The sequence below is a fragment of the Oreochromis niloticus genome, linkage group LG19, assembly GCF_001858045.2.
Source record: "Oreochromis niloticus isolate F11D_XX linkage group LG19, O_niloticus_UMD_NMBU, whole genome shotgun sequence".
Classification (NCBI taxonomy): domain Eukaryota; kingdom Metazoa; phylum Chordata; class Actinopteri; order Cichliformes; family Cichlidae; genus Oreochromis; species Oreochromis niloticus.
Genome location: NC_031983.2, coordinates 1,834,586 through 1,851,114, shown reverse-complemented (window position 1 = coordinate 1,851,114; position 16,529 = coordinate 1,834,586). Strand labels below are relative to the sequence as shown.

The 16,529-nt window shown below is 42.3% G+C and overlaps 1 pseudogene; it reads left to right on the top strand.

Annotated features, from left to right (window-relative positions):
* The first annotated feature begins 2,460 nt into the window (after window positions 1–2,460).
* LOC109195916 (putative nuclease HARBI1) lies at window positions 2,461–3,734 on the top strand (annotated as a pseudogene).
* Window positions 3,735–16,529: the final 12,795 nt, after the last annotated feature.

Sequence of the window (16,529 nt, the reverse complement as noted above, 5' to 3'; positions counted from 1 at the left end):
GTAGGCTGCCGGGGATTCCCATGATGCATTGAGTTTTTCCTTTCCAGTCACCTTTCTCACTCACTATGTGTTAATAGACCTCTCTGTATTGAATCATATCTGTTATTAATCTCTGTCTCTCTTCCACAGCATGTCTTTATCCTGTTTTCCTTCTCTCACCCCAACCGGTCGCAGCAGATGGCCCCGCCCCTCCCTGAGCCTGGTTCTGCTGGAGGTTTCTTCCTGTTAAAAGGGAGTTTTTCCTTCCCACTGTCGCCAAAGTGCTTGCTCATAGGGGGTCATATGATTGTTGGGTTTCTCTCTGTATGTATTATTGTACGATCTACTGTACAATATAAAGCGCCTTGAGGCGACTGTTGTTGTGATTTGGCGCTATATAAATAAAAATTGACCTAAATTGAATTGAATTAAACTGAATTAAAGCTCTCTATAGGACGGATCTTGCGTTCATCAAGTCAGGTATATATTTGAGAACTAACCCCTACAAGAACGATTTGATTTAAAGTATATACTATAACAAAATCAGTAGAGTTTGCTGCACATGAACACGCTTATTTATTTCAGCTGAATCATGTCATGGACTATTTTAACTTTAAAAAAATATGAACTACACTCTAAGAAATAAAATGTTGCATTTACTCCACCCAGTTATATCAACCGGTTCCACATATCTGGGTTAGTGAAATATAAAATGTATGACACATTTAATTTGAACAACAAATTTTAAGTACATCTGATAAATCGACTAACCCTAAACAAGCTCTACTGAAACTATAGGATTAAATCACTTTAACAGAATTGCAACTTACTCTATTTAAAGTAAATTAAATAAATCAAACACAATTTTGTTCAGTTAACCTAACTTTAATAAAACTTGGTGTAAAACGTGCTGAAGCAAACTTTGAGCTGTTCAAAATTCTAGATCATTGCCTTTTTCCTAAACAAAAATATCTTCACATATATGCAAGTGCATATTAAGTGCAGGAAGACATAATACAAAATGTTAAAATCAAGTTATTAAAACTGGAAAGTGTTGTGATTCCAACATTTTTAGCATTAACATGAATTAATTTAAACTTGCTTGGGTTACAATGGAAAACTCACAATACAGTCCTATAAACAACAGGTAGAAATAACTTTAGTGGCATTTTTGTCCATATTTAAAAAACCTTTTTTTTTTTTTCAAAACTTAAACTGAAGTCCAAACTTAGGAGCAGTCTTGTTCAATGTAGCTGGATGGTGGTGAAAGTTCAACAAGAACAAAGAAAGCGAAAAAGTAAGAGGCCTTGCAGAAGTTCTTGCGGAATTCAAACTGAACAGTTTATAAAGTGCAAGGAGAAGGGTTTGAGAATCTTGTAACCAGTTCAGTGCCCTCTATAGTTCAGTGCAGGCAGTTTCACTCAAGCAGTTTGTTCTTCAGAACTTGCACCTTCATGGATAGGTTGTTCCCATCCAACTCCATCAGCACCTTCTGAAGGAATTCAAATATGTATTTCAGGTGCTTTGGGTACCTCAGATTTAGACTGTAGATTAGTCCAAGCAGGAGGGCACACCCCTTTGCCACATCACTAAGAGCTTGCAGCACAGTGCATCCTTCTATGATGACACCAATGTCCTCAGGTGTATCTGCAGAGTCTGCTCCTTCATGTCTGACAACATAGACTCCCAAAGTCAGTTGCTCAGTTTGTCTTCTTGCACTAAGATCCACATCCTTAAAATGAAAACAAAGGGGGAAAAAAGCTAATTGCATACAGATACATATGCACAAATGAGCCCACCTTCAATTTCCTAAATAACTGATCTTTCTCCTTTTCTAACCTACCAAGAATTCCTTGAACAGGTCATCTGGCTTTTCATTTAAGTAGACACAGACAGCTTTTAGAAAGCATTCCCGTCGAACATCAATGCTGGTATTCTGGGGTCCGTTCTTCGTACCTCGCTAAGTAAGTTAGCTGGATTTGATTGTTGACGATTTCCCGTGATCTTGGATCGTTCGGTTCTCCGAAGTTCATCCGGGACTTGCTGTCATAGCAACAGATCCGTAAGCGTAAACCTGCTTGGGAGCAGGCTTACTTTATGTAAACAGGATTAGATCGCGGCCACTCAGGTATGTCCGCTTCATTTATACGAAAGCAACAGCGATATTTCTCCGTTTTTCCATAAATAAATATTATCAAGGTAACTAAAGATAATGCAGTATTTGATTCTTTTATTGATTTCATACAGATACATACAGGTCATTTCCTAAAAAAAGGGAAATGTACTATTAATCATTCTATTTCATGTATTTGATTATTTCAGATGTAATTCATATGTTAGAGTAGTAACAGTAAGTTACTTCGTGTAATCAAGATGAGAGACCACGGCTATAAAAGTGAAGGTGGATTTGGGAAGTCTGTCGCAGCCATGTCCTGTCCGTTTGTACGCGAGCAACCCATTGCGGAAGGTGCAAGATTGATAAGGAGAGTTTTCAGAATTCAGCGGATATTGCGGGATAGACAGGATCCTTTAGCTCAGCGCGACAGTGTGCTCATAGAGAGATATCGATTTTCCCGTCAGGGTATTATTTACTTAACCAACTTGTTGGATCCCTATGTTAAGAGTTCCACTCACCGTAGTCGGGCATTAACAACTGCACAAACTGTGTGCATTGCCTTGCGTTTCTTTGCGAGTGGCACGTTTCTGTACGCTGTTGGAGACGCAGAGAACATTGACAAAAGTGCTGTCTGCCGTTCCATTCGCAAAGTATACCTGGCACTCAAGCATTTCCTGGGTGTGTTTGTGGTTTTTCCAAGACCACAGGTTGTCAAACAGGGCTTTTTTTCTATTGCAGGTACATTAAATTCGATAATGAATGTGATGCAATCATGACCTATGTCTGTAACTATAGCTCGATTGTCCGCAGGCTTCCCTAATGTGATTGGTACCATAGACTGCACACACATTGCGATCAAGGCCCCCCCCCAGGCCCCAATGAAGGGGATTTTGTCAACCGAAAAGGGGTTCACAGTATAAATGTGGAGGTGAGTAATACTAATATTTTAGATGGTAATATATAATGAAAAGGAGTGTGTTCACATATAATGAAATCTCTTAGATGGTGTGTGACTCTATGTGTCATATCACAAATGTGGAAGCTAAATGGCCCGGATCAGTGCATGACTCAAGAATTTTCAGAGAGTCAGGGTTATGCACATTATTTGAGCGTGGTAAGAAAAAGAGACTTATTTTGATATTTCATACTTATTTTGGGCCTAACATAACAGCATTTCTCCATTACACAGGGGCCTACGTTGGGATTCTCCTTGGAGACAGGGGTTATGCATGTAGGCAGTACTTCATGACACCGTTCCCTGACCCCAACCCTGGGCCATGAACCCGCTACAATGCAGCTCTAGCCAGGACAAGGGCACGCATTGAAATGACCTTTGGGCAAATAAAGGGAAGATTTCAGTGTCTGAAAAGTCTGAGGGTTGCACCTGACAGGGCATGTGACATTATTGTTGCATGTGCCGTACTGCACAACATTGCCACCATCAGAAAGGAGAGGACTCCTGTGGTGGAGGTGCAGCCTGATGATGACCTCCAGCCAGTGCACTTGGACCAACCTAGTGGCAGAGCTGCACGGGACAGAATTGTGCAACACTATTTCGAATATTAAAAACATGACAAAACATATTTTTCATTGAAATTTATTTGAGCATCTTTTTCAGTCTCATCAAAAAAAAGCCGGTCATCATTTGCCAGGAAAAAAATCATATATACTGTATCACGCAAGGTCATCAATAGTGCTCTTTTTACTTACTCTGAAGTTCCTTTTGAAGCAACTCGATTTCGAGTTGAACTTTTTGCCTCATTAGAGCTTGAAGTTCGATTTCACCTAGAAGCTTTTGTTTTTTTAGCTCAGTATACTCCATTTTTTGCTGGAGACTTCTCTTATAGAGCAAACGAATGTCACCCTGTTTCAATTGTAGAGACAACATTTAACGGTCAATACATGTCATATAGGAAGTAAACCTAATTACAAGACTGCCCACCTCTGTATCAGGCCTCTCTGCCGGCCTCTTTGCCTGCAAATCATACTGCAGTCAGAAACACATAGAAGTACACAAGTAGATACAAATTCAGGCCACATTATGCATGCACTTACAGGGACTTCCTCCAAACCACAGTCATCTGACAGGGTTGCTTCACTTTCCTGTGCAATGGAAACAAAATGGTGTTATAGGGATGTGGTACAGCCTATTGGTCTAAATAATTAAAAGAAAGATTATAGATATATATGTATCTCCCAACTTACTGTGCATGCTTCAGTCACCCCTTGCATGGGAACAGGTAAAAGTGATGGAGTGTTATGTAAAACTACACACAAAAAACCCACAATGTCAATAAATGTCACAGTACAAAAAGCATTTTAATTAAGGCAACAACCAAATATTTTACATTGTACAAATAGAATTATGAGCTCATTTACCAGTTATGAAGGTGCTGCTGCTACTGCACCCCGGCTGCTGGTCTAAGGAAGAGCTGCCCCCAGGGATGCCCTCAACAATGGGTCTGGTGGCATTCAACCCTAGGGCCAGCTCCTCTGCCGGGGTGTGACGAGGGGGTGCAGGACCACCACCTGTCTTTATTTGCTCTGCCCTTTTCTTGGTTGCTGTTATAAACAAACAAACAGATTATTCCAGGGTCTCTTTTCAGGAGACTAAAAGCAATATAAGTGATAAATATTACCATTCTGTAGAATATTCTTATATTTCACTTTTACTTGTTCCCATGTTAGTGGGTCCTGTTGTGGCTCTAATGTGAAAGAGGATATAATGTAATATAATATAATAAATTACTTACGAGTTTAATTTGTCAGCAACTTTCTGCCAGCCCTCTCTCCTTGCTTTTGCAGCCTTTGCAGTGTTCCCTTGCGTTTTAATTAAACTCTGAAACTCCTGAAATCCCTCAATCAAGAGTTCTTGGTCTGCTGCCGTCAAATACTGAGCGCGCTCCTTCGACATCTTCGCCGACCAATCACAGGGTTGCCGATCAATGTTTCTACTATCGATGCGTAGCCCCTTTTAAGCCACCCAGTGATCTCACATTACTTCATCCAGCTATACTAATCGTCAACAACAGGTGTGTTCGGAGAACCGGATTAGCGAGCTCAAAGTTGGCGCGATGATTTGATCTTGGATGTGTCATTTGATCTTGGATGTAGTAAGCGAGGTACGAAGAACGGACCCCTGGTGGAGATAAGAACTCAATGTGAGACAAGATTTTGGTTCTTTTCCACCTCTTTCCAAAACAAAGTCAAAAATATTAACAGATGAGTGATTAGTGATGAGTAATTAAGCAATGTTTGACAACTCCCATTAGTGACATTCAGTGAGGTTAATGATTGGTAAGGCACTGACTCTTCTGAGTCAGATCAACAAATATATGAACACAAAACTAGAAGCTTTTCAATTTTGACAATACATGAAAGCTTTCACTTTTGCTTTAATCAATTCTAGACTGTTCAACAATATAATTATTAATTGTACCCCTAAAAATATTAAAATGAAAAAGCAGATTAGAACTGGGCAATATGGACTCAAAATCCTATCACAATATTTTCTGGTATTTATTATGATAACAAGAGTTACAATAAAAGATAACAGTTCAGAACCACAACCACAACTGAGCCACTTTTGTTGCATCTATTGACAGACAGAACTAGCTGACCAACGTAAAATGAAGGGAGGAACACACAAATTGTCACTTTGATAATCAATGGAAACTGATACAAGGAGTTAAATGCATTACATATAACTGTATTACACATAATGCCGCATTTTAATGACAAAAGATAAATGCATGTCTTACACTTAAATCACTGAGATTAACACTAAACCAGATATCAACACGGGTAGAATTCCTTCAAACAATGGAGCAGCTTATTTGATACATGTTTCTAAAACACACTATACATATATTTCATTCTTCAAACGGACAGGATCGCTGGTGCTCCCGGTGGTCATTACTGACGCCAGGGAGCATGCGTGGTAGAAGTTGGGAGTAATTTTAAAGCCGCGGTTCTTAGTAGGCAAGTTGCAGCTTAACATGAATCGTAAAACATTTTGGGAAATTACACCGAAGTGGGCCCAATAATATTTGTTAAATGCCTGACTACTAACACCTGTGAGAGGCATACAAGCTAGAGTGTTAAAAAAATTACCAGACATCATTTGTTTTAAAATAAAAAATATAGAGGTATTCCCGAAAATGTCGGATGTTTATCATTTAGTATACATTAACCAAATTTGTCATCCTTCATTTGTTGTACTTACCAAATAATCCTCAAATAGAGATGGATTCTATCCAGGCTCCTGAGCACGATGCAAGTCTCAGTTGAAAATGGCAGTTGTTCAAACTTCCACACTGCAAATGTGCAAACTGAGAAGTACGGAGAGCCTATTAGGACAATCCTCTTCAAATTAAAGTGCTGCTCATTTTAAATGAACTTTTTACGTTGGATTTAATGTACTGCATTTTGTTGTATTGAAATATTGTGCTATTAATTAAAATCAAAACAATATCCTTGTGTTTAGAGTTAAAAATCAGTTGGTGACATTAATTTTAACATAAAACATTTACATAATGCTACCAACATCAGTGTATCATTTCTTAGAGTGACTCTCAGCCTATCAGGGCTGATGAAACAGAATATCAAATCAAAGCTTTAAAATTTGTGATTGTTTGAAATACATTGTATATCCAAATGTGCTATATTATCATTATTCCTATATGATTCTTTGCAACCAGTTTATTTCTCAGAGCGTCAATTGGTCAGAAATATCTTTGTAGAGCAAAGTCTGAAACACATTAATTAATTGTGTGTGTGTGTGTGTGTGTGTGTGTGTGTGTGTGTGTGAACATCTTTAATGTTCACGCTGAAACAAAAGAAGAGAACAGAGACTGTTGTTGAGCAGAAAAATAAAGATGGTGTTCGAGTCTGAGTGTGTGTGTCCTAAATAAGGCAGATGAGTGTAAGGTGTGGGTGTGTATGAACACCTAATTGGCCCAGATATCACAGAATGAAATATTCATAGGGAAGCCTGGTGTCTTCTGAAAAGGGAATCTGGTGTGTAATGATGAAGTTGGACTGTTTTATCTGCCATGCACCCCACTGACACACTTAAAGCTCACCATGCGACACCACCCACAGACTCACTCTCTCTCAGACAGACAGACACAGACATGCACATGCACGTAGTACACAAACATACTCAGAAATCCTTATGAAGTTATGCATACACATAAACCTGTGATAACAGTCTGACTTGAACGTATGCAAGTGAGGAGTTTACATGACATATAAACATCTCCCCACTCAGCCTTTAGTGAGTGGTGAATGGCAAAGATTTGAAGGTGCTGAAAGTAGACTTTAACATCAGAGTTTAGTAGGTGACTGTTAAATGTAAAGCTGTTTTAGTAAAGGACCACATATAGTTTGTTGACCTGCACTTAACTCAAGGTCAAGAGCCTTGCAGTTCCAGTATGTCCCAGATAATGATTAAGATATCACTGCAAACTGAAAAAAGACCACATTATATTATGTTTACATTAAAATGCTTGGTATGAAAAAATAAACTTCAAGAAGCATTTGTACACAACTTATGTGTCATTCCGCAAAAACGTTTGACACAAGCACCTCTCAATAGAGGAGGCATGAAACTATGTCTAACAGTATGCAGAAGGTGCAATCTGAAAGAGATTGTAGACTTCATGGTAGGGGAGAATGTATCTCGGCAGTATCAGGTGGCAGCCTGTAGGATGGCTTTGGAAATAAAGAAGTGGAAGAGAGTGAAGGCAAAAGCAGGGTGGAAAATGGTGGAAGTTGAAGAAGGAAGACTTGCACAGACTTCTAGGTGGTAGGGAAGAGTTACCAGGTGAGGACTGAAGAAAACTGCTAAGAATGTGTTTAGTGCATCCTCTGGAAGGGTTGAAGAAGACAAGAAAACTGCGTGGTGGAAGGAGGAAGTGGTGGAAACCATTCAAATTAATTGGTCAACAAAGAAAAAGTGGGATAGCATCCTGTGAATGACCCGGTGACATATTTATGCTTTGCAGCATATTTTATTTCAAACACGGTTGCTGTACATCCACACACAGAGCTGCAGCTCTCCCGCTGCCCCGGTGCAATACTTCAGTCGGTGGGGCATGATTGCGGATGCCATGCACAAAGCTAGTAACAAACCCAGAGTGATGTTAGAGCTGAATGTATATTGACCCCATCCCAGCAGCCAACAGGTAACAAAAGCTACTGATGAGTCCTCAGTGATATACAGAAATCTCTAAAATTCCCCAGAACCTGCTTTACATAAGTCATGGAACATAAATGTCAGTTTGATTTTATAGCTATGTGAAATGTCAAAAAAATAAATAAATAATGGGAACAGGAGCAAGTGGCATGATCATCACCATTCAAGCTATTCATCATTCCAACAGGACTAATCTCACATTGTTAAAGCCTTCCAGTCCACCATCGGACCAGCTTAAAGCTCGGAGAAAAATCCATCTCTTAACCATTCTGACCAGTCACATACTCACGTATGAATATGTCACAAATCAAATCCTAGCACGGGGGGACCTTTATAATCGACTTTTTAATCCTTAATCCTTAATGTGTTCAATCCCATAACCTGACTGACCTACCATGTTAGAGGAGGTTGATGAGATCAGTGTTGAATTCAGACATTCTTTAAGAAATTCAGTTTGTTCTTCCTTTGTTTGCTACACACATCAGTACTCTGGTTCTTTTGTTGCGCTACTAAGAACCTGGCTGCACATACCTGTGATGTGATGTACTTGGAGGATGTGAGTTTGATGCATCTTACAAAAAAGATATGTAGCATCCATTTAAATACAGTTAAATGAACTCTCAACATTCAGTATTAGGGACACTGTGAAGTTCACATCTACCACCTAATATGGAATTTTTATTTACATGTGGAAATGCTATCAGAAGAACTACTTAAAGAGTAACAATGTCCATGGTGTGACTTGCTTGTTTGGGGTATGGTTAAACCTTAGCTTATATCTAGGGTTGATGCTAAAGGGTCGAGAGGTAATAATCCAGGCTTATGTCTTCAGTTGTACCCAGCATACTGACCGTAGTGTAATTATCTAGTAAAACTACCCAAAGTGCTCATATTGAACTGTAATACAGTTTTTACAAAGCAGCATCCATTACAAGATTGTATATTTGTATGTGGAATTTTTTATTTTGCCAAGACAAAAAAAACACATTGTGCTGAACGTACAGGCAGAACATATGTAAACCTATTCCAAAATAATTATTTGAGGGAGCTTTCACAACACACATTCTCAAATGTGTATATCCACACGGGCCAGATTAATGTTCTTTGAGACAGTGTGCCCCACTGCTATCCCTTGAACTTCCACACCCCCTCATGCATGATGGAAAGGAAATTGCTTTAACCGATGAAAGCAATACCCCCACTTCAGCACATTAACTTGTTTATATCTCTACTGGTGACAACAGAAAGAGGAAAAGTTTCAAGCTTGGCTGCTCATTGTGGGCCAGTGAGATCCAGGCAGAGACACGGCAAAACAAAAGGCAGCCAGAGAAATTTGCATGGTGCTCAATTATACATTAGCGAACATCACTTGCCAATCTGTTCATATCAATTTAATTGGATTTTAATACTGCCTGTGATCTTGTTTCCTAATTAACAGCAGCGGCTGGCAATAAAGCAGAAGCATGCACCCAGCGACACCTTTGATCCAGGCCATATGGACTTGCTTGGAGCTCATTGGTAGGGGGAGAGAAAAATATCAGTCACCTAAATATGGGCCTATGACAAGCCAGTGAAAAGGGGACTTCCGTGTGTGTGAGTGCGATGCTGTGTGTGTCCGTGTGTGTGTGAATGTGTTTTTCTCACATCCTGTCTCCATTTTCTACTCCCTGTTCATGTGTGCATGTGCATACGCGGGTGCATCTATTTGTTGGACATGCCCGTGTGTGTGCTTTTCAGGGGGTGGAGGAACCAGTGCAACCCCCAGATGGTGGATATCGCTTCTGCCTTGCGCCTTCATTGATTAATTTCTTCTCTGATTGGTTGTGATTACTGATAAATAAAACATGATCTCGAGATCAGATGCAAATCAGCTCAAGGGGTGTTGAGGGGGACTGTTGATTGCTTTTTCAAATCTGTTTATTTCGTGCCCCGCTGCCCTCCACTCTGGATTGGAGGGCAGAAAAAGGGCAGAACTCGTTTGTGCTACAAGACATGCTAGCTCAGGATGCTCTCTGATCGTATTTGATCTGTGTATGTTATACATGTATAAAGTAGTCTTAGTGTATGTATTCATATATAGGCCACAAGTCAGTGTACTCCTAGTGCAGGTTCCAAGCAAAGATAAATGGGGAGGGTCAATAAGATCAAACAACAGTCATCTCCACTGAGGACAGAGTGACATGACAGCAGGTGACCCACAACTTTGAGCTCTAAAGGGTGCAGCTGAAAAAAACAAGATATATTTGTTTTATTTATTGACATATTGTTCTGGCCCCTTTGGCTATCGCTACACAACACCAGGCCATGTATCTGTAGTATCTGTGCATTGTTTGACTTGGAAGCCTGGTACTTTGATTAGTCCAATATTTTACTTAGACCGTTTTGTGTTAGTTCTGGTCATTTTTCTTAGTTTTTTTCTACTTTTTTCACCCGTGTCTGGGGACCCAGAGCAGGGATCCTTTGTTTACAGTAAGGATCAGCTGTTAGCACTGCGTCCCGCAGCGGTACTGCCGGCGGACAGACCCGACATTCCCAGTGAGCTGAGGAGGAAAAGACGGGGGTGTCGTGCTGGGAAGGAGCGCCGTCGCCCGAGAAGGAGACGTTATCGACCATCTCTTCCTTCTGTAATTATTGGAAACGTAAGATCTTTGCCCAATAAGATGGATGAGCTCACGTTGCTAACCTGGTCACAGAGGGAGTACCGGCAATGTAGCATCATGATGCTAACGGAGTCGTGGCTAACACCGCTAACTCCGGACACGAGCGTGACACTACCGGGATTCCAGCTGCTGCGAGCGGACAGGACGAGAGAGAGCGGTAAGAGGAAAGGAGGGGGAATGACAGTGTTTGTGAATGACAGATGGTGTAACCCCGGGCACATCACTGTGAAAGAACAACTCTGCAGCAGAGACATTGAGCTGTTAGCCGTTAGCATGCATCCGTACTACTTGCCCCGGGAATTCTCACATGTTATCGCGATAACAGCGTATGTCCCCCCCTCGGCCAACGCGGATGCAGCCTGTGACTCTCTCCACTCTGTGGTCAGCAGACTGCAAACACAATCTCCGAGAGCCCTTCTCATAATATCAGGGGACTTTAATCATGTCTCACTGGACTCCACACTGCCCACCTCCACCCAGTATGTGACCTGCCCAACAGAGACAATAAAACACTGGACTTACTGTATGCCAGTGCAGAAGAGGCATACAGTTCATCACCTCTCCCTCCCCTGGGCAGATCTGATCATAACCTGGTGCACCTTGTCCCTGTGTATGAGCCCTTAGTGCGCAGGGAGCCACCAGCCACCCGCACAGTGCAGAGATGGTCGGAGGAGAGCGAGGAGGCTCTTAAGGATTGTTTTGAGTCGACTGTGTGGGAGGTGATCTGTGACGACCACGGAGAGGACATCGACAGCCTTACTACATGCATTACTGACTATATTAATTTCTGTGTGGATAACACCGTACCTACCAGGACTGTACGGTGTTTCTCCAACAACAAACCTTGGATTACCCCAGAAATTAAAGCTGTCCTCAAGCAGAAGAGGAGGGCCTTCAAATCCAAAGACAAAGAGGAGTTGAAAAGGGTGCAGAGAGAGTTGAGGGGAGTGATAAGGAATGGGAAGGACAGCTACAGGCAGAAGATGGAGAACCAGCTTCAGCAAAACAACGTTGGTGAAGTCTGGAGAGGCCTCAGAACCATCTCAGGCCACAAACATCAGAACTCTCTGCCTGGGAGGGATGTGAGGTGGGCAAATGAACTGAATCATTTCTTTAATAGGTTTGATTCAGCCATGAGGCAGTCTCCAACATCGGCTGCAGACTCACCCACCCCCACTGCTGCTGTTCCACCTCTGACACCTCAGACACTTCACACCTCCTCTATTCACCCTGCTCACTCCTCCCCACCCCCAACAACAGCATCCAATACACATTCAACACAAGGCTCCAGCCTGTCTCTCTCAACCACCCAGGTTAGGAGGGAACTGAGGAGGATTAATTAAAACGATTCTGGAGAGGAAGAGTGGACCAAAATTCCTCCACCGTGATGTGAAGGTCTCATTGCCAGTTATGGCAACTGTTTGCATTGAAGTTCTTGCAGCCAAGTTTGGCACAACCAGCTATTAGATTTAGTGGGCAATTACTTTTTCCACACAGGGCAGTGTAGGCTTGGGTACCCTTTGTGCTGTAATAACTTGTGGATGCATATATTCACACACACACACACACACACACACACACACACACACATATATATATATATATATATATATATATACTGTATATATTATACTCATCTTTTTTTGTGTAGATAAAAACGACTATGTTACCTTGTGGATACTTACGTTGTTAGAATCGGAATATAAATATACATGCTGCCAGCGGAGAGATGCCAAACTGTGTTTCGTTCTTCTTACAACATTGACAATAAAGATCTATTCTATTCTGGAACTTAAATTATCATTAAAAAAAGGGTATTTGTATTTACTTGGGTTTATTACTTCTTTAATATTAAAATCTGTTTGATGGTCTGAAACAATCAGGTGTGACATATATGCAGAAAACTAAGAAATCAAAAAGGGGGAATATACTCTTTCACAGGACTGTTCACCTTTTAAAATGTTAATTAGTAATATTGCCACATATGTTACTATACCAAGCTTTGGGGTAACATCAACAAAGTCATGTCTGTGTTATTTCTTGACCAGTTTCTCTCCTTGCTTCCATCCATGCCACCCACCCATCTGGCATTCATATGGATGCTTTAAGAAGTATACTAACCTGTCATGAACCCAAGGTTCACACAAGATTTGGACCCAAATGCAGACTCAGCCAGCGCTGAAGAGAGATCATGGCAGGAGGTGAGTCCAAAGAAACTGTAACCAGGAGTTCTCGACACAGGGCAGTCAAGACCCAGCCTTAACCCTATCCCCAAGGAAGACTGTGTGCCCTGCTGGACAGCCTGCACATAAACCTGTAACCTGCACTTGAGGGTCCTGACTGTCCCGAGCTGCCAGTGCCCGAGTCCAAGGATCCCAAGCTGCCTAAGTCCCTGAAACCACTTTAGTTAAGACTCAGTTATGTGCAATCCTCTGATTATTCACTCACTACTTAAGGCTGAAGATTTGACCGAGTTGATGTCAGATTACTGTATCTAATGTAGTAGCATGGGTAAGCTCCTCATGCTTTGTGATTAGCATTTTTGTGAAACTTTTTATTGTTGACTTCTCTGACGCTCTTTGGTGCAGAAGCTTCTTTATTGCTTTTGTGTCTTGCATTTGAGACCAGATGTGGTTCGGTGCTTGACATAAAATATTCAGGTCAACATGGACTCAGCAGACACTGACCCAATCCAGAAAGTGCTCGCTAGCCAGGGAGGTCTTCTTGGCAAACAGAACCATTTTTTCGTGCACACAATCCTGCAACAGAAGGCTCAAATAGAAAGTATATTACAGTCATCATGTTCACAATGGAAGAATAAAGCCCTCCAGGGTATGTAGGGCTTTACTTGGACTGAGCGACTATGTAAGAGATATGTTAGCTCGAGATGTTCCCTCCTCTCTTGACTCATCCATCCATCCAACTATTCGCTTCCACTTATCCTTTTTAGGGTTGACGAGCACACCAGCAAAACGTGAAGCTCGAAGAAATGAGTTAGGATCGATCAGGAGAGAGCAGCTTTGTTTCAGGCTGCTGTCACACAGCGCTGTCACCAACTATTCTCCTTACTTTCTCTACATGATTTAGAACAGCTCTTTCAGAAATTCACACATATGAGGAAACATGACTGTTAATCGTTGATGCAGTATACTTAGATTCACCAAAGCACCCATAGATTTGTCAGACTGTCCATATGAGACCTGTGCTTAAGTCCCATCATTTTAAGGTTAAAGCCATTTAGGTCATACACTGCCCACACATACAGCTTCAGCCCTACGGTTATTTAAAAACAGCACAACTGTTTTTAAATGTAATATTTTGATGGTAAAATACTGCAGCAGGTATTTATTTGAAATGGAAGCAGCAAAAACTTTATAGTTTGTTTCCATTTATTTGTTTTCAGGAAACGTCTGAGTGTGTACACAGAGTAGGACCCAAATGCACGACTCGGGAGGCAGGAAGAGAACTCAAAAGGCAACTAAACACAACACACAAGAGACTATCAAAATAACACTGGATGTAACTAAGGCCATGTCCACACTAATATGTTTTCGTTTGAAAACGCGTCTTTTTTTCTCCGTTTTGGCCTTCCATCCACACTAAGACGGCATTTTTGGTCAAGGAAAACAGAGCTTTTTAAAAACGCTCTCCAAAGTGGATACATTTGAAAACGCCGTTTTCACGTCGCAGTGTGGAGTGTGAAAACAGAGACTTTCGAAAACAATGACGCATTTTAGTCATATGATGCAGTCATGTGACCAATTCAACTAAGATGGTGGACAGCATTGTACAGCAGTTGTTTTGTGTTATATATATATATATATATATATATATATATATAACACCCAGCACGCCCCTGTGGGCGGTTTATCCTTCAAGCTCGGGTCCTCTACCAGAGGCCTGGGTGCTTGACGGTCCTGTGCAGTATCTTAGCTGTTCCCAGGACTGCGCTCTTCTGGACAGAGATCTCCGATGTTGTTCCCGGGATCTGCTGGAGCCACTCGCCCAGCTTGGGAGTCACTGCACCTAGTGCTTCGATTACCACGGGGACCACCGTTACCTTCACCCCCCACATCCTCTCGAGCTCTTCTCTGAGCCCTTGGTATTTCTCCAGCTTCTCGTGTTCCTTCTTCCTGATATTGCTGTCATTCGGAACCGCTACATCGATCACTACAGCCGTCTTCTTCTGTTTGTCTACCACCACTATGTCCGGTTGGTTAGCCACCACCATTTTGTCCGTCTGTATCTGGAAGTCCCACAGGATCTTAGCTCGGTCATTCTCCATCACCCTTGGGGGCATCTCCCATTTTGACCTCGGGACTTCCAGGTTATACTCGGCACAGATGTTCCTGTACACTATGCCGGCCACTTGGTTATGGTGTTCCATGTATGCCTTGCCTGCTAGCATCTAGCACCCTGTTGTTATGTGCTGGATTGTCTCTGGGGCATCTTTACACAGCCTGCACCTGGGGTCTTGCCTGGTGTGATAGACCCCAGGCTCTATGGATCTTGTACTCAGAGCTTGTTCTTGTGCTGCCATGATTAGTGCCTCTGTGCTGTCTTTCAGTCCAGCTTTGTCCAGCTACTGGTAGGATTTCTGGATATCAGCCACCTCCGCTATCTGCCGGTGGTACATACCGTGCAGGGGCCTGTCCTTCCATGATGGTTCCTCGCCTTCCTCCTCTTTCTTGGGTTTCTGCTGCCTGAGGTATTCACTGAGCACGCTGTCAGTTGGGGCCATCTTCGTGATGTATTCTTGGATGTTCGTTGTCTCATCCTGGACTGTGGTGCTGACACTCACCAGTCCCCGGCCCCCTTCCTTCCGCTTAGCGTACAGCCTCAGGGTGCTGGACATGGGGTGAAACCCTCCATGCATGGTAAGGAGCTTTCTTGTCTTGATGTCAGTGGCTTCTAGCTCCTCCTTTGGCCAGCCTATTACCCCAGCAGGGTACCTGATCACGGGCAGGGCGTAGGTGTTGATAGCCCGGATCTTGTTCTTACCGTTCAGCTGACTCCTCAGGACTTGCCTGACCCTCTGCAGGTATTTGGTGGTTGCAGCTTTCCTAGCGGCCTCTTCATGGTCCCCATTCACCTGCGGGATCCCCAGGTACTTGTAACTGTCCTCTATGTCTGCAACGTTGCCTTCTGGTAGTTCAGTCCCCTCAATTCTGACTACCTTCCCTCTCTTTGTTACCATCCGACTACACTTCTCCAGTCCGAACGACATTCCAGTGTCATTGCTGTATAGCTTGGTAGTGTGGATCAGTGAATCGATGTCTCGTTCACTCTTGGCATACAGCTTGATGTCATCCATGTACAGGAGGTGGCTGACAACTGCTCCGTTCCGTAGTCGGTATCCGTAGCCAGTCTTGTTAATGATCTCACTGAGGGGGTTCAGGCCTATGCAGAACAGCAGTGGGGACAGAGCATCTCCTTGGTAGATCCCGCACTTGATGGTAACTTGCGCTATGGGCTTGGAGTTGGCCTCTAGTGTTGTACGCCACATCCCCATTGAGTTCCTGATGAAGGCTCTTAGGGTCCTGTTGATCTTGTACAATTCTAGGCATTCCAGTAT